The sequence below is a fragment of the Tamandua tetradactyla genome, chromosome 11 (assembly GCF_023851605.1).
Source record: "Tamandua tetradactyla isolate mTamTet1 chromosome 11, mTamTet1.pri, whole genome shotgun sequence".
NCBI lineage: Eukaryota > Metazoa > Chordata > Mammalia > Pilosa > Myrmecophagidae > Tamandua > Tamandua tetradactyla.
The window spans coordinates 34,106,794-34,129,595 of NC_135337.1; the positions used below are offsets into that span (position 1 = coordinate 34,106,794).

General features: G+C 40.7%; 1 long non-coding RNA gene across 1 annotated transcript in view; it reads left to right on the forward strand.

The window, feature by feature from the left end:
* LOC143649461 (uncharacterized) overlaps window positions 1–22,802 on the forward strand; it is a 211,512-nt gene that overhangs the window by 145,852 nt on the left and 42,858 nt on the right. The window contains exon 4 of the long non-coding RNA XR_013159008.1: window positions 1,322–1,465. This is a non-coding gene — a long non-coding RNA (uncharacterized LOC143649461). The remainder of the gene's footprint in view (window positions 1–1,321; window positions 1,466–22,802) is intronic.

Sequence of the window (22,802 nt, forward strand, 5' to 3'; positions counted from 1 at the left end):
GGTTTATGTGTCATCTCACTGTGTCTGCTGGGTTGTTTTCTGGCTGGATGTGATATCGTTTCATCCATTGTCAGGGGGCTGCCCCAGCTACCTGGGATGCTCAAGAGATGTGACACTTACTTGCCATGTGATAGCAAAGGCTTCTGTTTATTTCAGTGGTTGCTCCTCCCGTAACCCTCCAAGGGATTCCAGGACATCGAAGCTGATAGGGAAGCTGAAAACCACACAACTTCACTGAGGTTTTAAGGATTTTTGCTTTTAGGGGTGTTTTAACGTAAGCACCAGGCAACTGTGAACTACAATTTGCAAGGAATTTTCCTTTTTTTTTTAAGCATCCCTATCATAAGTCTGTTCTGAGTCACAATCCCGCAATTCCACACTCCTTTAACAAATAGTGTTAGTACAGCACAGCTTAGCTCTGGAAAGATGATTAATAGTCATTGTATAGGCTGAAAGCAGGGCCCATACTTCCTACCTTTCCCTGTATCCTCAGCAGCATCTAGATATTCCATTTTCCCTTGTGCCTTAGAGTAACCTATTTAATTGACTCACTATTTAGCCATCTAAGATTTTCAAGTTGTTTTAACAAGACTGTATAATTAGATTCAAGTGGTATGATAGTTACTGGTACAGAAGCTACATTGGTTATATATTTGTATCACATTAATGAGCAAGCCTCCTTCAGATTAACATCACCAATTCACTTCTAGGGAGATGGTACTGTGTACAGTAAAATCCTTTTTCCACCTTTTCAGACAAAGCATGAATAAACCTTAACTTAACCTAAGGCAGTGCCTTCCACTGGAGGCCGTGTGAGAACTGGCCCTGTCTTCAACTGTCCTTGTGCCTGCAAGTGGGAAGTAAACATTCGCCTGACCAGTTGGCTGTTCCTCATGGTACCTCTCAAGGAGCAGGGAACATGAATCATTTGATTCAAAGAGTATTTTCTGACTGTATCTCCCATATTCCAGCTACTCTGAGGGAATTCATATCACTCCATGATGTGTGATGCTATTCCAAACTATTTACAAGAAATAATCTACATGTCAAGTTGTTAGTATCATAGGCACTGCACATGTTGAGACAAACCAGGGTGTGAGGAAACTTAGAGAGAGATTGGTTTTGAGGGCTGTGCAAAAAGAAACCTTAGTCATCAGGCACCCTATAAAACTCAAAGAGCCAAAAGAACCTTTGGTTCCATCATTTCACCATCCAAGAAAAAGTCACTACTCTGGGTGCTTATATATTTCTTCAAAGTAACGTAGTACATTCATTTAACATGCATTTTCTGAGTGACTCTTATGTGCCTAATCTGTTCTAGATATGGGGGATGAAGCAAAGAGCAAAGCAGATGCCCTACCCTCATGGAGACTTTCTTCCAGAGGGGAGCAACAGATCACACACAAACCAAAGAACATTTCTCCCCTTATGTGGCAATAAGTGCTATGAAGAAAAATAAAGCAAGGTAAGGGGGATTAGGAGTGATGGGGGTAATGTGCTATTTGTAGGATGACATTGAAGGGAATGAATTCCCTGGAGTACTAATTCCCATTCCCACTTGACCACTACAACTTTTTCTTTTTTTTTCAATTTATCACACTTTTCCTTGTCGGGTCAAAAAAAGATGTCCCAATTTGTTTATTTCTGTCGAATTCATAATTGACTACATGACTAAGGATCAGATCAACTGAGATTCTCAAGAACCCAGTTGGAGAGTGGCCAAGTAGTGTCCTCTCCTCTCCCTCTTTGCTCTCCAGCCAATAAAGTACTGGATATAGTTTACTCAAATGAACTGGAGACCATGAGAGAAAAAGAATTCTAATGCTCTGGAGGAATATTACAGAAAGAAATTTTTAGAGAAAAAGAGGTCAGAACATGCCTTAGGTTTTAATCATGGTGTGTCCTCTTACCAGTTGGGTGATTTTGAGCAGATGGCTTAACCTCTGCTCAGTTTCCTTACCTGCAGAGGATAAGAACTATGCCTACCTCAAATGGGCTATGCCAAGAATTAAATGAGATTAGTATGTAAAGCTTTTAACGTGGTTAACTAAATCAGTGTTTGAAATGACCAGCACCATTCTTGTAGTTATCAGTAACATCTAGTGGTCCATCTATCTTTCCGTATAGCCAGAGAGCTGCATAGCTCTTTGAATATGCTTAACAAATTTCCGGCCAGTGTTACTCTTTGCCCTATCTCATGCCTTCATTCATTGCCTCATTCACTCTTACAATAAATAATTATTGTGTGACTACCATATTCCGGAGCACCATGCCAGATTCGGTGGAGAATAAAAGGGTATTCACGGTTTTTGACTTGTTAAAGAGAGGATTAAAGCATCAAAGATAACCTGTTCCAGATGACTTTTAAAGTCCCTTGCAAGTTGGACTGCCTGTGATTCTAAGTCACTCACTTAACATCCAGTAAACAAGGCAGTGGAAGCTCTGGGAAGTGCTGAGCCCTTTCAAGGGCCCCAAGGCCTCCAGGACAAGACCAGGACATGCCTCCTGTGGCCTCAGTCAAGTAGCAACTGGTTTATAGGATTCTCTGTTTTCTTCGCATTCCTCACATATTAAAATGGAACAAGAATTCCCTACATTTGCACACCATTTTAGAGTTTGTCAGGCATTGTCACAAATATCATGGCAAATGATCCTTTTACTCCAGTGATAAGAAGGCAATTGTCCTTATCCTTATCATATAATGAGGAAACTGAGGTTCAGCAGATCAACCAAGGTCCCACAATGGCAGAGCCAGAATTCCTACAAATGAAGAGTAAGAGCTGGCTTAGAAGTTTCAGAATTCTAGGCAATGAACTATTCCTGGATGTCTGAGAGGTCCTCCTCAATTAGAAAATTCCTCTTCTTACACTGATTTTCTACTTGGGGAGGGCAGTTTATTACTGATGAGGGCAAGGAAGGAGCCCTTGCAATCCCGCCACTTGAGCCAAATAGCCCTAGTGGTCCATTGTAAAGAAATCAACATACAACCCTTTGGACCTCCCTCTTCAGCCCAGCACTTAAAGCCTGGTCTTCTGATAGAAGGTTCATAGTCTTTATCTCTCTTACCATGCAGCTAACAAGAATATGGGCTTTGTTTCCCGAGCCACCAAGAGCAGATACCCCCCAAACTGTGCCACTCATTCCCTTCTCCCTTCTGAGCTCACATCTGGGCCCGTGTGGGTCACTGGCATGCAGGATGTAACTGTGCCTGTTTGTCTGGGAACAATGTGTACTGAGCAACCCAGATGTCAGATCCTGCTATTGCCCAAAGCGAGGGAGGAAGAGGCCAGTAAACAAAGCCCTTGCCCTCCTCCATTTTGGGATGCCTCTCTGTTTGAATTGGAGTGGCAGCGCTCTGAGCTAGGAAAAAGAGCCGGCTGGCTCCAGCAGCTTATAGGCATACTCTCCCATCTTTCTGATGACCACTGGAATAATTCAAAGAGAAAGAGTAAAAACTCACCCCAAGGTATAGAAAGTGAAGGCGTTTCATACTGCAAGAGGTCTGTGTGTGTTCTGTAATATAACAAACTTCCTATCTCCACTCCCTCACCAGTTTGCCTGGACTTTGTTCATGTGATAACAAAGGACCAAGGCCCTCTTTCCTGAAGGGGCTTTGCCTGGAAGCTCACATAGGATTCTCTTCTTTTATCATGTCACAAAATGGCGTACTGCAGTGTGTCCCACTGTAGCTCACAGGAAGCTGATATTCCAATGATGTTATTAAAAAGTGGCACCTTTCATCACACTGCGAGAAAATCTTTCTGGTGGGGGCAAGGATACTGCAATACGTTTTCCCCAAGGAACTCACTACAGCCACAGCGTTTGATGTACGATGACATCTCACCCTGACACACACACACGTACACATATAAACACATTTACTAGCTGAGACGAATGAGGAAGTTAAGGGACTTGCCCAAGGTCACATATAGGGACAAGGAAGTCAAGTCATTTACACAAGGGCATGCAGCATTCAGTCCAGGGCTTTCTGGCTCTTGGTCCTTCTCCCTGACCTCCAACCACCCACAGCCTCACCTCCTTTACAGCTGAGTAAATGTGTAATGCACACTAGCAATGCCATTGCAATTCAGTATATCACTTTGGAACAGTGGCTTTTAGCTAACGAGAGCAGTGTTAACTCTCGCTTCCTGTGGACATTTCTCAACTCAGGGTTGTGTGTTTTTATTTTTTGCTTTCTTAGAACATAAATCCATGTACAACTCAGCATAACATTTAGGCTCATGTACTGAGGAAAAGCTCTATATGAAGAAGCATAAAACCTTCATTCTAGGCCCAGCTCCAGAATAGACTGGCCATGGGGTCTTACGTCTTTGTTAAGCTTCTCTGAGGCCCAGTTTCACTGGAACTTGAAAGGAAATGACCCTTCTGAACACAACACAAGGATGAGCTGAGAAACAAATGAGTAATAAGCTTTAAAAGTTTTGGCATTGTTATAAAAGAACGTCACTTTTTTTCTGTCTTTGGGGCTCGTGAAAGAGTGGAAAGCTGGTAGGATTGGAGTCAGGAAGTGCTAGGTTCAAATTCTGACCCCAGTAGTGTGATCTTGGGCAAATTATTCTACCTCTTGAGTTGGTGTAAAATAGAGAAGTAAAACCTTTCTGGCCAAGCTGCAGACAGGATTAAATGCAAGGGTGTGTATAAAGCTCCAAGTAGAGCCCCTAGCAGTGGGAAGATGACTGGTAGATGGTAGTTTCTTTCTCCTTTGTACCTCAGAGACCCTTGAAAGGCATATCATGCCTTCCTCGTTCTTGAGTACGCCATATCTCTGTGTCATATTGCAGAAGCTCAATCAATATTTGCGATTATAAATGAATATACAGATAAGGATGGAAAATTTAAAATAATTGTAGCACCTGACACTGTCTACAGGCCTGGTTTCCTAATTGGGACACGCTGGTGAATTTGCCAATTTTATTGGGATAGGATTGATTAGGTGGTAATTTGTGCATTTAGCTCATACATTGGCTTAGAATGATCCAAATCTAACAGGAATTTTCTTCACACAAAACAAATCTGACTCTCTGGCCCAACTCAATGTTGCAACCACTAGTTTCACAGCAGGAATTCTCACAGACAAGTAAACACTTGGGGAAAATTCCCTCGTGAAGTGACTACATGCCTAGTCAAAACCATCTCATAAATTAAGAGCCAATTTTTAAAATAACTGTCAAATTTAGCTAACTAATTGCTCTGGTCTCCATCTAGTCATCACTGGTGGGGAGGAGGGGACTGATCTCAAAGGTAAAAGGAAGATGTAGAAAAAAGAGACACAACAGTGTCCTGAATGAAATTAAACTTGGCAATGTGGATGATATCGTGGTTTTAAAAAGTTCATGTTTGGCTTTTCCTGGCATTTTTGGAAAGTTGTCCTGGGTATTTTTCTGGGTATTTGAATATAAGTGCATTATTATTTTTAATATGACTCAAAAAGTTGCCAAGCATGTTCTTTCCATTAAATTTGCCTCTAAGCTAGCTTCAAATTCCTTGAATTTTTTTTTAAATAAAAATTCTGCTAGGTAAGACTGGAACAGTGACTGCTGGGCTGTACACAGGAATACAAGAAAAAGCAAAAGGGAAGAAATATGTTAAAGCTCTGAGAACTAATGCTAGATCTCTTCTTTCTCCTGCTCCCCGAGACATTAATGAACAGATAACCCTGAAATTTCAAAATGGTAATTCCCTACTTTGAGAATTGCAACCTCCATCTTGGGTGTTTAAAAATGAGTACACAGGGCAGTGCAATGGTGCCTCAGCAGACAGAATCCTCACCTGCCATGCCGGAGACCTGGGTTCAATTCCTGGTTCCTGGCCCATGCAAAAAAAAAAAAAAGTACACATGAGAATGGTGCATCAGCATATCTTTTCAAGTTTTTGTGGTTGTTGAAAATTAAACAACATCTCTCTGGCTATATATGGCTTAGTATATGCATAAGAAAAAAAGTCAGAGGTTGTCTAAAAACAAAACAAAAATACTTTTAATCATCATGATAAGATATGGTCATGCCAAAAAAAAATTATAACTGGACAGAACGATAAAAGGTGAAAACCCTTTCCCCAACCACCATTCAGTAATACTCTGCAAAGTAAAAACAAAAGTTATTTGGTTTTCCTTCCTGAAAACTCCATGGCTATATAATATTATTTGTGTATATTCTTTCCCTCTCCCTGGCACTTAGGGGATATAGTAAACAAGAGTGCTTGGGTCTGAACTGCCTCTCTCCACCTCTTCATATTTCAGATAAGCTGTGTGTACTAGTTACATGACGTGATTTTGAAGCCAGATTGCCCAGGCGTACAAGCAATCTGGCCTGGGGTATGTTACCTAACTTAGCTATGTCTCAGCTTCCTCCCATAGAAAGAGGAATGATAATATTGCTTACCTCATGGGTTTGCTGTAAGGATTAACAAAGAGCCCAAACAAATACCTGGTTCAGCGTAACTCCCCAGTAAATGGATTGCTATTATCATAGCCAGGTCTGGTTGATCCAAATCTCCTAAATACTGCCTTCCTTTATTCTGATTACACATATTCTCAGCTCTACATTTCCTCCAAGTCTACATAGATAACTTAATGTGGTATAAGAACTAAGGTTATATACATTTTCTCCCAAGCTGCTCTTTCCTCTAGTACTTCAAAGACTGGAACCACCCCCTCCACCTGAAAGCTTTCAAAACTTAGAGTGAACCTGATCACTTTCTCATTCAGTTTCTCTCCTGTGTTCCAAATGAATATAGCTTATTTCCAACTGATGCACTTATATGTGAGCCATGCTGTATTTTAGGAATCTTCCAGCACAAGAAAGAAAGACTTGGCTTCAGGAGAGATCATGACTGGCCAGTTGATCTGTTAAGTAATATGCCAAATACTGAGGAAATAACGAGGAGGAGAAAATTACATTCACACTTCTTTATTGGTGCCATTAACAGTGTTTTGTCATCCAGCTGATGAAGCGGTGCCATCTCCCCAAAAGCATCACACTACAAGACTACCTGGAGCCTTGTCCAACCCTTCACCCTTCTGTCCCAGCAGCTTCCCGCCTGTCAGGTTGTGGGGGGAGGCAAGGGAGGACCTGAGGTGGGCTGTGCAAGGACAGGCTAATTTAGAGGAAGCCAACGGACTGAACCACTTTCCATAAGAATCTCCTTATATGTGAAAGTCATCTCCATATTGGTGACATCAGAGCAGTGGAGAGCCCCACTCCCCCTACCCACTGCTACAGAGGTCAGGGGACTCTTTTTGAGCCAAGCTGCCGCTCAGCTCACTCAGTTGCCTGCCTTTCATCGTGCATGCTGCTTGGCTGCTGAAACCTTAACAAAAACAGCCCTTGCCTCCCTTCTCTCTCCTCCCCATACAACAAATGCCTTCTTCTTAATATTGGGCAAACTTTGGGGGGTGGGAACAGCACTCTTCCCTCTTTTGTCACCCCTCCTCACCCAATTATCTTTTCCTGAAATTTATCTTTTTCTCTCTCATTTTCCCTTCCACCTCTTTTCCTTCCTCTCTGTCTCCCTCCCACTCTCTCTTCTACCCTCCCTCCTTCCTTTCTCAGTATCTCTTTGGGATTTCATTTTGCTTCAACAATGGATTGTTGTCTAAATGGAGACAACTCCATTACTCCAGAATGTGGCAAGAGATTTTCATCAAATATAAATTGACCTAAATTACTCCCTGTTTAAAAACTGTCATACTTAAGATTAAAATCTAAAGTCTTTACCAATCTTTTCAAAGCCATTGCTGATGCAACTACCCCCAGCCTCATCTCTTCCTCTTTGCCTGGCCCACCACATCCCAACCACCATGGTCTTCTTTCCATTCATAATAATAACTATCATGAGCCAAGCACATTTAATTTTCACAATGACTCTAATAGGCCAGAACTAACATTATCCCTGTTTTACAGATGAGAATACTGAGGCACAGAGAATAACGTAAGGGGTAGACCTAGGATTTAAATCCAGGCTGTTCAACATGTGCTTTTTTCCTGACCACCACACTGTGCTGTTTCTCTCCAATGTTTCCAGCAAGCCAAGCTCTTTCTTGTCTCAGGACTTTTGCACATACTCTTCCTCTATTATATGTTTCTCACCAACCTTTTTGTGAACAACTTCTCTTCATCTTTTAGGTTTGAGCTGAGGTGTTATTTCCTCAGAGAAAACTTTGCAGAGCTACCAGCACTGCCACCACCAGTCTAAATCACTCTTTCTTGTCGTTCTCCATCATAACCCTCAGTTCCCAGTAGCGTCTCTTATTATTGAACATGTGTTTTTACTTGGGAGTTTTAGTTTATTGATATTATTTGTTCAAAATTATTGGCTGTCTTTTCCTACCAGGACCTTCTCTTTGGGAAATTAAACTTCCCCACCCTATTTACATTAGGTCTGGCCATTTGACTTACTTTGGGCAAGGACATATAAGTGGAGGCAGCCTGTGCTACTCTGAGCAAAAAACTCTAGCATGATTGTGCAGTCCTGCCATCACTCTTTTTCCTCCTCTACAAGGCAGACATGTCTTACGTAGGGGCTGCTCCTTCAACCTTGGTCCAAAATGATGAGGGGAGGAACCAGCACTGCAATGGCATAAATATAAGAAATGAATCTGTTATAGCAAATTGCAGTGAAATTAGACTAAGTTGACAGAGGCATGTACTTACTTGACGTTTATCTCCCCACTAGACCGTGTACTCCATGAAGGCAGGGACCACAGATGTTTCATTTTCTGCTGCTTATTCAGCATCTAACAAAATCTCTGGCACACTTATGCACACAACAACTATTTGTGGAGTGAGAAATTAGTGGCCACACAAACCAGCATTTGAGGGCAACCTTTTAGCATGTACGGTTTATCATGCTGAGCAAGTAGCTTTTGTAAAGCTAATCAACTCTCACTTCGCATTCAGTTCTATACTACCCCTAGACACCCTCTACACCTCTCTCCATACCTCATCTCCCAGCAGATACATGATTTTGACACTGCTTTTTATATGTATGTGGTTGCTAAGTAAGGTTTAATTCCTAGGGGAAAAGCCCTTTTGATAACTACTTAGTTTTCACAGTAAAAACCAAGAATTCTCTTAAAATCTCTTCTCTCCTATAAAGAATAGTCCCAAAATGGTCTAGGAATTTAAAAAGACCTATCACAGCTTTTGAGTCTGTTTGTTCTTCATTTATGTGAGCTAAAATAAAACCGACAAGTGGGAGGATGTTACAGAATATATTTTGAAAATACAATGAAGTGCATTGGCTTTCTCTGAGTTAGAAGCTTATTTCCCATATTTAAATTATCCCTAACTTTTACAGGAGGATACATAGACCCTTTTCCCCCTATAAAGCATTTTGTAAAAGACCCTGAGTAATAGAGGACATATGGACAGAAGAAAGAAGTTCTCCCCCAAAAACAGTCTTGGGTGAGTCTGTTCTTTTTCACACACATTATGGGAACTTCCAGTGTAAGCCTTGTCTGGGCAGCTGAGAGTAAGGGTTTTATATTATTAAGTCTATGTCCCTAGCAGCTACTCTACTGCCTGATGTATAATAAAGGCTCAGTAAAGTTTGTTGAGAGTATGAATGGTTTTATTGTAAGAAGTGAGAAACTGAAGGTACAAGGAAAACTTGGGGTCCTTCTCATTTGCATCTCTTCCAGAGAGTGCAGAATCGAATGCAGGGAATGGGGATGATGCACCAACATAACACCCTGAGAACCCATCTCAAGGTCAGGGCTTGCCTTCCAAATTCTACCCAGTACCACTTTTTCCAATCATTGGATCCTGTCAGTCGAAAAGTGTAGGCATCAGTCAACAAAATGTTGGCTGAAAAACAGGAGAGAACTACATTCTGGTGCTGGCTCTACTGCCAGCCTTTTGTGAGACCAGGGTAAGTCCCTTTACCATCCTGGTCTGCATTTGCACAAAGCTCCCACGGCCTAAATGATCCCGAAGTGCTCTTCCAACTTTAACACACCATGAACTTTCTTTGAAATACTCCAGACTCGGGATGACTTTGTCTCTTACCATTATTTTTAGCCATCTTCAGAGCTATACATGTATTAGACCAGTTAGTTCAGTAATTGTTCCCGAGTACAAGCTTATTCCTAATTAGACAGTGTCTAGGTTCACACCACAGCAATTAACCCCCAAATGGAGTAATTGGTCTAGAATGAACACTGCCTAAGTGTTTTTAAGCTCATTCTTCCTTCTCACTGGCTCCCCTCTGGCTACAATGGTGAGGAACTAACTGGCTGCTTTGGGCTGGCCACCTTCTCCTGGACCTCCGCCTGGTCTTTGGCATGTGGACCTCCATTCACCTTCACAACCAGCTTCTTGTTGCCCAGGGTGTCCCTGTGGCCTTCTGTCAGGACACAGGGCATGTCCCTGACCTATCAGATGGTATCTTCTGTGGATTCAGTGACAATCTTGTCTCTGTACCTACAGGCCTTCCATAGGTCACACAGGGCCAAATACCTTGTAATCTGAATAAAAACATCACCCCCAAAGCATGTAGAAAAGAGGGCCAGGAAATCAAGCAGTTTATTTTCATTCTTCACAAGATAGCAGGATTTGGGTAGCACAAACCTAACTGCTTTTGTCTATTTGCAGAGCTTATGAATATATGTTTAAGAGAGAGGAAGTGTTGCTAATACAACCCACAGTTCATCAACCGCATGCTTCCCAATGGGCTGCATTTAATACAGCACAAAGGGAGCAAGCGGTGAGAATTTTCTGATACTAAATTTGTGAAAGCAATTTGTAGGTATTTAAACATGAGTATGTTTTTACAGTTTGAGGTAATTGACCTATTTTAAATAACTGGCAACACACACTCACTGTCCTTTTTTCCCCCTTCCTTCTCCCCTGCTAAATGTTTCTGGCATGCTGGTAGCCTGATAGTGCATTACCTCCAGCTCTGGGCACAAAGGCCTAAGCAGAGATTTGCCATTCAGAGTAGAAAATTTGGTTTGCAACAGGGAACAGAGCCCAGGTCTGTGTTTCTGACTCGGTGCTCAGTTCAGGGATGGGTGAAATGTTTGTCGAGGAGAAACTAGCAGTAGAACAGAATGGTTCCATCTCAAGGACAGGCTGTCTTGGTGTATGCCTGGTTGCATAGTCCTCAGTTTCTCCAGCTCTAAGACGGAGCTGTTATACAGCTGCATTTGCACAAAGCTCCCATGGCCTAAATCATCCCGAAGTGCTCTTCCAACTTTAACACGCCATGAACTTTCTTTGAAATACTCCAGACTCGGGATGACTTTGTCGAGGAGAAACTAGCGGAACAAATAAACCAGTATGTAAAGCAACTCACGTCATCCGTGGGACACAGTATATGCTCAATAAACATTGGCTATTATTAGTAGTAAAATTATTAACAGCCCTGAAAATGAATGTGTTCAGTCTTGCCACACCAGCCAAGTGTGAAAATGTGAAAAATCTACTCCTTGCTCAAAACTCTCCTGCCGGTAAAAATAATAATAATATTAATAATGATAATGATAAATTCATCTACATATACAAATCTAAAATAAACATCGACCTTAATGACATCCCCTAGAGTCAGAGAGTGCCCAGTTTATACACCAGGAATCATCAACCATTAATAGATTTTTAGCAAGAGTTGCGTTCCTTTCCTGCATATTTTGATGTTTCAGTCACTAAAGAGCTGGGTAGATATTGCTTCACTTAAATTTATTTATTTATATTTATTATTTGTAAACACCTCACTGGAACACTGACCATTTCCCATTCCTTCCTTTAAGACCTAGCAATTGTATCAGCTCATTCATGCAACTAAGCCAGAGGCTATTCTATTTGCTACTTCCCATGACATGGAAGAAGTCCATTGGGTAAAATTCATGGTTCCAAGATATCTGCTTTGCTAACTAGGGTATTTCTCTTAATAAGGAAAAGATGGCAAGATTGAGGCAAATCAGTGTGTGCTTCCTTTTTTTTTCACTCTTCCCACCTTCATCCTCACTCATAGCATTGTTGACTAGGTGAAATGAGATTGCAGTGAATATCATGGGCAAACTTGAAGGAGGAAAGTAGTCACCAAAGAGCAACCTGAAGCCTGGGCAGGGCTGGTGGACTCAGAGAGAGGAAAGATCACCCACTTTACAAATGAAAGATACGTGGGCAGAGCAGTAGCTAAGAGCACCAACATCTAAGAGCATGTTTTTTCCCTTGGTGCCAGCTCCAGGAGCCTTCCTTCTTCTCTGTCTCCTTAATTATATCTATGGGTTTATGTTCATTCCTCAAGAGATCAGCGCCATTAAAAGAGGGAAGAGAGCGGACTGACAGCCTTTTTTTTTTTTTGTAATAACATAGAAAGAGGTATATGAAGTCCTAAGCCTCACTTCCTGGAAAATAGAATTATTTTACTTGTTCCATGTATCCTCCAGGTTGTTAAGAGGATTGGTGACATAAAGATGCTAGTAGAATGTTAAGAAATAACAACTCTAGCTTCCAGACCTTTGGCTCAGTTTTCTTATCTGTAACACCAGAGGATTAGACTCAATGAACTCTGGACAGTGCAGCCATGAAAGAGCTTGGGTTCTGGCGAGAGGCTGCCAAGCTTGAATCCTAACTCTATTCCTTAGGAAGTGAGTGACCTTGGTGTAATGGACGCTGTTAATTTTCACCCATAACTGCTTCTCTTCTTCTGGGCAGGGCATTTGTACTTCCCAACCCCCTCACTTGGGCAGGGCCACGTGAATAGTCTGGCCATTGGTCTGAGAGCAAAAGTAGTGTTATCTCTCCTGGACTAAAGCATTGCATTGCTGACGCAAGACTTTCCACTTTCTCCCTTCGTCAAGCTAGGAGACTGTTGGTCCAGATGACACCATTTCACATTGTTGTTGGCTTTGGTAGCCTGGATTGCTGAGTCACTGCTTAGAGGACAGTTACTCTAAGAGTCACTTAGACCCACAGCCATTTTTTTTTTTTTAATAAGACTACACCTTTGTTGCTTCTGAGATATGATGCATCAACATCCTCATCCTCAACATGGAGTTATTAATATAATATAATATAATATAAAGCATACCTGTAAATAAGTTTAGCACATGACGAGTGTCCAATAAAGATTTAATCATTATTATTCCTCTCTTTGGGGCCTATGGTTCAATTATATTATGATTATTAGATGTTATCTTAAGCCACCTTATCCTATAGAAATGCTGTGACAAGCCTTGCTGCCCCTTCTGCACACTTGCTCAGTACTCATACTGTTCTAATATAGCAACATTTATGCTAAACTTGAACTGTGTGCTTATATGTTAATGTTCTCAACCAGACTGTGTGCAACTTAAGGGAGAAGGACTTTATCTTTTCTCTTTGAGCACTCTTATATTTATCTAATTAAGCAAGTGCCCCATGGACATTTGCTGCGTGTATTAATTAAGGAATGAATAAGCAGTGAACTGTGCTCCTTTCTTCCAGCCTGATCAAACACTACTAGGTAGAGGACCAAGAGGATATTATATGACCCAAAGTCTATTCTCCTTGAGTTGTTCTCAAGGACAGTGATTGCTACTTGGCAACCTTAGAAACAAGAAGGCATTGAAATCATCTCAATATTTTACTGTGTAAGGCAAGAGAAAGTGAACTGACTGGAAAAAGAAGAGTCTCACATTTGGCAGAGTCAATTGCACTAAGGTTGATTTGAGTACTGGAGGAAATCCTTTTTCTCCTATAATAGATAATTTCTCTGTGGGGATGTGGAGTAATACAAATATTTATTTCTTGGCCAATATTATAGTCTGAAAAAATACATTCATGAGAAAATGTTACATTGATATATTTATCAGCTATCATCTATATAGCCTAAATTTGTATTCAGTTCAACCATAAGATTTTACATTTCTATATTTTCCCACGTGCTTCACGTGTATTATTGTACAGTGACTCTCAAAAGTAGATAGGACAAATATAATTGTGATAGACATCAATTATACTGTCTGCCCCACACTCCTTGCCCCTTTTTTTCTTTCTTTTTGAAATGTACCTTGTGCTGGTTTGAAATGATGTCTGTACCCTAGAAAAACCATATTTTAATCCTAATCCCATTTTGTAAAGACAGCCATTTCTTCTAATCCCTATTCAGTACTGTATGCTTGAAACTGTAATTAGATCATCTCCTTGGAGATGTGATTTAATCAAGAGTGGTTGTCAAGCTGAATTAGGTGACGACATGTCTTTACCCATTTGGGTGGGTCTTGATTAGTTTCTGGAGTCCTATGAAAGAGGAAACATTTGGGAGAATGAGGGAGATAGAGAGAGAGCAGAGCAGAATGACATAGCCATGAGAAGCAGAGCCCACCAGCCAGGGGCCTTTGGAGATGAAGAAGGAACATGCCTCCTGGGGAGCTTCATGAAACAGGAAGCCAGGTGAAGAAGCTAGCAGATGATGCTGTGCTCGCCATGTGCCCTCCCAGATGAGAGAGGAACCCTGGCTGTGTTCACCATGTGCCTTTCCAGATGATAGAGAAACTCTGACTGTGTTCACCATGTGCCTTTCCACTTGAGAAAGAAACCCTGAACTTCATCAGCCTTCTTGAACCAAGGTATCTTTCCCTGGATGCCTTAGATTGGACATTTCTATAGACTTGCTTTAATTGGGATATTTTCTCGGCCTTAGAACTGTAAACTAGCAACTTATTAAATTCCCCTTTTAAAAAGCCATTCTGTTTCTGTTATATTGCATTCAGGCAGCTAGCAAACTAGAACACATGTCCTCACATTATGGAATACTCCTTGCACCCAATCTTATGGTTTGTAGTAGTTAGGTTCAGGTGTCAGCTTGGCCAGGTGATAATACCTAGTTGTACTGTTGCTGAACGTAAATCATAAGCATGTGAAATTCATCTATGGCTAATTACATCTGTGGTCAGTCTGCTAAGGGAAGTGCCTTCCTACACGAGTAATATGTGATATTGAATTTAATTAGCTAGAGGCTTAAAAGAGAGAGGTCAGAAGAGAGCTCAGCATCTCAGATCCAGATGTTTGGAGAGGTAGGAAGGAATCACTCCAGGAAAACGGTTTAAACCCAGAAGCCAGGAGGAAAGGCCAGCAGACATCATCCATGTGCTTTCCCATGTGACAGAAAGTCAGAGGAAAACCGGCTGCCCTTCCTCCGAAGGACTGTAAATTTGTAACTAAACAAAAGCTCTTTATAAAAGACAGTCTGTTTCTGCTGCACTGCATTCCGGCAGCCTTAGCAAACTGAAATATGGTCAGCAGGGGTCTAAGCATGCAACCGCATCCTCCTGGCCATGGAAGTGCACATGATCCATGACAGGCCAGAGATCTACTTTAGGGTTGTCCTCATGGGAACTAAGGAAAAAGATCAACCCTACTATTCGGTGGTAGAGTTGGAATAAATAAATGCAGGAATTGTCAGTAGCCATGAGTCTCATCTCATAGAGAAGTCCACTCGGACAGAGAGAAGCCAGTATACAGAAAGAAGCAAAGGCAAGCAATGTGATTCTTTGGAATTCTTGGAGAATCAGTTCTCTTTTGGTTGAAAGTGACAGATACAACTTGAAACAGCTTACACATAGAATGGAATTCAATGACTTATTGTGCCAAACTCTGGAGGCAATCTTGGTATACTTGAGTCTCCAAATTTAGATGAGTAAAACCAGGGACTCAAGCACTGTTAGGACTCTGTCTCCATATCTTAGATGTAAATACTGGAACAAAGGAGGCCCAAAGAAGTTAAACAACTTACGCAAGTTGGAGAAGAGGTAACAGAAATTACATTGAATGGACACTTACTTTATGCCAGGAAATGTATTTTATGCTTTATATAAGAAGGTATTATTTCACCCCAGTTTACAAGTGGAAATGGAGCTCACACAGCTAATATTGGCAGAGCTGAGATTTGAACCCAAGCCTGTCTGGCTCAGAAACCTGTGGTTTATTCCTACACTAAAAACTTGAAGGCATCTTAGTAAATAACAAAGCCAGGTTTCTCAAGGTTTAGTCAATTTCGTTTACTACTACATGCAGCTGCCTGTCCCCAAACCTTTGAGACAAAAGTCTAACTGTACTTTTATAATTTAGCTATTTGTTAAAAAATGTTTTTATCCAGCCTTCATCATTTTTATATGGCACAAATATACTTTGCTCTTCTGTAATCAGTTCTTACTTGTTTAAATACTTTCCTATAAACATGATTACATTTTAAACTCCTGGGTAAGGGGTTGACTGCAAGAGGTGTTGATTATGTAATAGAATCTTGCCATTCCTGTGTCCTGCCAAGTAGGATGAAAATCCAGCATATGAAAGAGATCCTTTGGTATCTTGGCCAAGCCTTCAGCAGAGATACTGGGAGATCAGATGTTCTCGAGAAGCTCTTCCTGGGATATTTCTAGTGTAAACCAACCAGCAGGGATGGAAGAATGGGGGAAAGAAAAAAGAATGTAAAAGGAAACGACAGGAAAATATGGAGTGTAGAATTAATAGTGTGAGGAGAATGACCCAAAGAGGCTGTGATCCAGGGAAAACAGTAGAAAGTAAAATAAACAGAGAAGAAAAGTGTGAAGCATGGAACACTTTGTTCCACATCCTGGAACAAAGGAGGACCAGAACAAAACCTGGGATTACTCTGAAGCATAAGAAAAAAGACTGAACAAAGGGCCCCAAAATACTGAAATATGGAATCAGTCCTTAGTTCTCACCAGCAGAGAAGAAAATCCTGAGGAAAAGACAATGGCCAAATCATTTATATACTGATTTGAAATGCAGTAGTTTTACTTTGGAGAAGTTTCCTTTGGAGAAGAGAAATCTCTTCTGGGAGAGCTGAGAGAGACTCAAAACATACTTAATTTCTAAGATCTGTTGTATTTCCCAACACACACCACCGGGTGGAGGTGGGAGGTGGGACATACTTCTCAGAATTACAATTGCATTCAATGACTCTACAAAGTTCATAAGTTTCTGCAAAGTATATAAAGTCAACAATTACAAATTGTGAGCAAGTAAATAAAGGTGGCAGAAGAAATTGGAGATCCATTTGTCAGAAAACAAAGTTGGAAACAGGAAAGAAAACTGAAAGGAAAAATGGAGAATTTACAATGGAAGGTGGATTTCTGGAAAGCTTATAATTGAGACCAAAACTTTCTTGAAGTGTAGGGAAGTAAGGAGGCCCTTGGGGTGGAACTGGTCCTGGAAAATAGATTGGAATCTTCTAGATGCCACTTCTGGGAGCTCAGATGTGTTGAGAACCCTGGAGTCAGGCAGGGAAGGACTCCTTAGGATTGGAAGGAGAAATGAAATTTAGGCAAATCCAGAAACCCCACTACAGTGCTAATGTAGGCTGACCTGGCCTCCATTTCATCAGCTGCTGCTTCATGGCTCAGGTGATTCTAGTACTGCCCAGAAACAGAGCTGAACTCTCCAGGGCAAATGACTTCATTCCTAGCATGTCAGTTACATTAACTATAGGAGCAGGCCCCAAGTCTCTCGATTCTTAGGTCATTGCTCTTGAAACTTCAGGACACTCAGAACACTTTGTATGTGCACACCGAGGCAATGTACTCTTAAGAGACTTGATATGGTCAATGGAAGAGCCAATATTTCTATTCATCTTTAATTCCTCTGTACTATTGTACCTCCTTGATAAGTAGCAAAAAACTAGTTTTCGCAGAATTTTAAACAGTTGCTTTATATTCATGTCAATTAAATTTAAGACAAAATATGGTTTCACATATTTTGTATACAAATATACAAATATTTGTACATTGAGTGACTACCATGTGTTAGGTGCTCTGAGAATACAGTTGAGCATGCACTATTGGAGCCTACATTTTAATGGAGGAGGGAGGCAGACACGCTCAGCATACTAATGAGTGTACAGCTATGAATGGAGACGAGCATCCTAAAAGAGAATTAAGATCACAATGGTATAACCAAGGAACCTAACTCAGTGGTCCTGGGTGGCTTCCTGAGGAAATGATGACACCTGGAGGCATTAGTTAGGAAAGGAAAGAGGGCGGACAATGCAGATAATAACAGGTGAAAAGGCTCTGTGGTGGGAGCAAATATGGTGTACTCAAGGAAGTAAAAGAAGCCAATGTGACTGGAGTGCAGAGAAAGAGGATTACCAGATGGTGCTGAAAAAGATGGCAGGAACCAGACCATGCAGAACCCTGAAAGTATTAAGGATCTTAATGTGCATCCTAAGATCAGTAGGAAGCCAATCCTGATCATAGGGGAAGGAGGAGGTGGTGGGATGTAGGAGTAACTATCAGATTTGTGTTTTGTAAAAATTGTTCTAGCTGGAGCATGAGGCATTGATTAGAAGAAGGTAAGATTAGATGTCAGGAGATCAGAGAGAAGCCTACCACAAATGGTGTAGATGAGAGTTGATGGACTAAGGTGATGGCAGTGAAGGAGAGAAATGAGAGGATTTGAAAAATACTTGAGATTAAGTAGATGAGGCTTCATGGTGCATTAGAGATAGAGAGTAAGAGAGAAGAAAGTGGTGATGGGGAAAAACCACAATTTTATTAGAATAGTGTGTCAGCTTGTATTAATCAGGATTCTTTAAGTTGCAATTGACACAAATCCCAGCTTAAACTAGGTTAAACAAACAAAAAAAGGAAACGCATTCGCTTCATTAACTATAAAGTCTAGAGATAAACTAAATTCAAGAATAGCTTAATCTGGGGGCTCCGATGATGTTACATGATTCAGCCTTTTCCTGGTTCTTGATTCTGCTCTCCACATTGGCATCATTTTCAGATTCCCCACGTGCTAATAAAGTGACTATTTGTAGTTCCATACTGATAAGTCCAAAATCAAAGAGAAAGTCTCTCTTCATAGGAGAGTCCACACAGCCCTGCACCCCTTCTTAATAGAAAAACATGAAAAGTGGGGTGAAAGGAGATCTCGCCAAAGGAAATTCAGAGTATCATTATCAAAGGAAGGGGAAAAGATGCTGATAGCTAAAAAGCAGGGAGCATTCATTGTATATTTCCATTCATGCCATATTTGACTAGACAGATGCTGCTCTCTTGGAAATCAAGAATTGTTTTGTAGACATACACACATTCACTTGCTCAGAACCAAAGTATAATTTTGCAATCTACTTATCATCCTAACTAAGCAAAGGAAATCTTTGAGATGATTTTATGGCATCACTTTATTCTGGGCAAGGAAATATTGAACTATTTAAAGATAATAAATACATTTGATGTTTGATCATTGAAATATTTGGTAGCTGTTATGTAGACCTGAGTATACAGGTAAAGAAACTGAAAACAAAGTAAGTATGAGGTAAATCAGCATACCTGGGGCAGATCCCAGATGAGTTAGAACATGCAGTGCAGAGTGCCCGGGCTTTTATCTTGCCTCTTGCACTTACTAGTTGTGTGACGTAGAGCAAGAAATTTAATCTTTGTGTTTCAGTCTCCTCATCTGTAAAATGGGAATAATAATAACACCGCTATATGTGGTCATATGAGGATTAAATGGACTAATATTTGTAAAGTGCTTACAACAGTGCCTGCCGCATAATAAATGCTAACATTTCTGAGGCTCAGTTTCCTTGTCTGAGACCTCTCAGGATTGTTTTGTGATTAAAATGGGATAATTGTATGTACAGCGCACAAAGCAGACGTTCAATAAATGTGGTTTTCCGCATTTCCCTTCAAAGACTGGGAAGCTATTCAAGTTAATAAATACTGGAATGGATCCAAACTCCACCCACCCTTATTCTCTATTACTGTATCCTCCACTATGTCTTTAGAACGCTCACCATAATACTGTCCGTAGACTATAAACTCCACAGAGGCAGGTACCAGGTCTAATTTGCTCACCACTGCACACATAGAGGTGTGCACTTACTGTTCACACCTATTTGGCACATGGTGGATGCTCAGTGAATAATTGTTGAATGAATGTTTATTCACCCCTTCACTTCAATGTACTTTATCCACCCAGTAATGTCCTTAGATACCTCAAGACAGATTCAGCCAAATGGATAACTCGTGATCCGCGCAACTTTTTTCCCTTTCTGTGTAAAAATTCCATCTAAATGAAAATAACAGAGCAGGGCTGCAGCCAGCTGTCACTTCACGTAGACACGTGGAAGCACAAAACTCTGAGCGATGGGGATAGTTCTGGAGGTATGCCGTGTTGCGCCCTGTCAAATGGAATATGTTAGGAAAGGAAGCATCGGCTCAGAACTTTAAAGGTACAAGTACATATTTTGCAGATAGAAAAATAAGGAATTTGAGATCTGTGCTTTAAAAAAAAAACTCTTTGCTTTCAAAGTTTGAACTTCAGATAGCACTGATCTTAGTCCAAAACATTGTAACAGGAGAAACTTCAGGTTGTTTCTCAATGTCTAGATCCTCTTCCATTATTTCTGTTGTCCTGGGCAATAAGTTCCAGTATTTGATCAAATAATGGCAGATTTCTGCTATCCCATTCAGGTATCCCCAGTTTATCTATAATGATTTTCCTCTTGTCAGCTCATTTCTTAAACCTTTGCTGAATCTGGTTTCAATGGTGCTATAAACAATCATCATTGCATTGTAAAACTGGAAACTCTCCACTAAAATAGTGTTTTGATCCAGGTTGCCATAGTAATAAGTGTATGCTCCCCTCTTTGGAGGCCTTGTTATATGAAGTATCTGTGATTTGCTCAGAATGGCCCCAGTTCATCTGTCAAAATGGGTTTTTCCTTTTTTAAAATAATGATCTAGAAAATCCCACAGCGGCCACAAATATTTTACAACCATAACGAGGAGCATTGGAGTAGTCAAGCTTTATAAATCTATGCCATTATTACATTAGAATAAATCACATTTCTTAGGCATATTACATAGGCCAGTGTACGCCTAATTTTAGATCGACTATTCAACAAGGGTGCGATTGTTTATGATGAAAAGAGCATTATTAAGTGTGACTTCAAAAATGCATCATATGTCAGTTCATGTAGAGAGACCCTAGAGCAAAAGAGAAAAAAAAAAGAAAATTACTTCTTTTTTCTATCAAAATACTGCAAATAGCTATTCAGCTTCTAACTTAGTTAAATTAGAGTGTGATGAGCAATGATTTTTTATTACAGCATGAAATTTTGCATTCCCTTCACGTTTAGGTTCAAGTTATTCATTGGTAGAAGGGGAAAAAATGAGAAATCCTGCAAATTTATCAGTGTCACCATGAAAAAAAAATAGATGGTACATTATTTGAAATAAAAATGTTCCAGTCAGTTACAGTAATTTGATGCAAGAACTATGATATTTTTTCCTGCAGGGATGCGAATAAACAAACACTACATCAAGAAACCAGCAATAGAATCCACAGAAAGGTGTAAGATCATTTTTCATCAAAGACAAATGGTTAAGTTGGTTACTTTCTGTAAGTCACGACCAGCTACAGGGTTATTTTATGTAATTCACTGCTGGCTACTGCCTCATAATATCTGATATGGGAATATTAAAAACATCAGTGGGTGAAAGAACAGAAGAATCCATCTGTATCCAATGAATTCTAATTAAAAAGTAATTACAGCACAATGAGGTAGCTGCCAACTTTATTCCCTCTTCCCAGCCACAAACCACACACACGGAGAATTCGTCTTCTGCTACGTGTATCCTGCCAAACAACTAGAAAGGCAGGCAGGAGGCAGACACGCATTTCCTTGCATTTTTCAGGTGACTTAGTTTTAAACAACTGCAGCCCCAGAAGACACGACGGGGGCAGAGGTGGTGCGCAGCTCCTGTTATAATTGACCTGGGCTTTGAGATTTCTCTGTCTTGATGTATCCCAGAATGTTGCATGATGGGAAGACCCTTGTTATTCCTCCACCAGCCGAGCCAAACGGACAAGATCAAGTAGGTCTGGGACTTGGGAAAAAAGGAAAGAAATATTGACAGATAAGTAACCACACCAGGAAATGACAGGCAGGCTGGAGCAGTGTCGGTACTCTCAGGATTCAGATATAATCCCTTAACCTCATGCTCAAACGCTGTAATCTTTCGATGAGATGGAAGAAAGGGAAAAAAGCATATTGCTTAATCAAAGTCCTTAATGTGTGACCAGGATTAGTAACTAAGGCAGGATAAAAAGGCTTCATAAAATGGCCTCTGTACTAATGAAGCTATATCTGCAGAGCTGAGAACAAGGAAGGAGTAAGCTGGCATTTAAGTTGGCACAGACACCTTAGTCCAGGAGAAAACAGCCATTCAAACTGCTTTCCTGACCACCAGGAATTTTTCTTTAGCTGCCAAGAGAAAGGGCTACAGTGTCTATTCCTTCCAGTTGGCGAAGCTCCCATTTTACCCACATTGTACAAAACTACTTCATCTAACAGACTACGTAACAGCTGCCAGTTGGGTTTCAGTCTAAAGTAGAATAGGCTCTGGCATAAGTCATTTGCTGCTAAGGACACCAAAAAATGTCAGGGTTTTTCTTCAGAAAGGATGTGCTAACAGATTAAATTAATTCTTGTCATTTCACATTAAAAATGGAAAATAATAGCCCACTGGATTTATACAGCCTCCTTTGAAGCGACCATCCACGTTATGCTATGAGTTTTTGTATTAACCTTTAGAAATGGCAGAAGCATGCATTAGTTACCCCATCGTAAAAGAGGACACTGAGGTCCCGATGGATGATTTAGTTATGTAGTAAGAGTATTCTTCTTGAAAGTAAAGTATCTCAGCCATTTTGCCTACCTTCCGCAAGATACATTATCAGTCTTTCAGGGAGCAATTGGTCACAGATGCTTTATAATGCGGTAGCAACTTGGTCCTGGTGGGGCTCACGGAAGACTAGGGG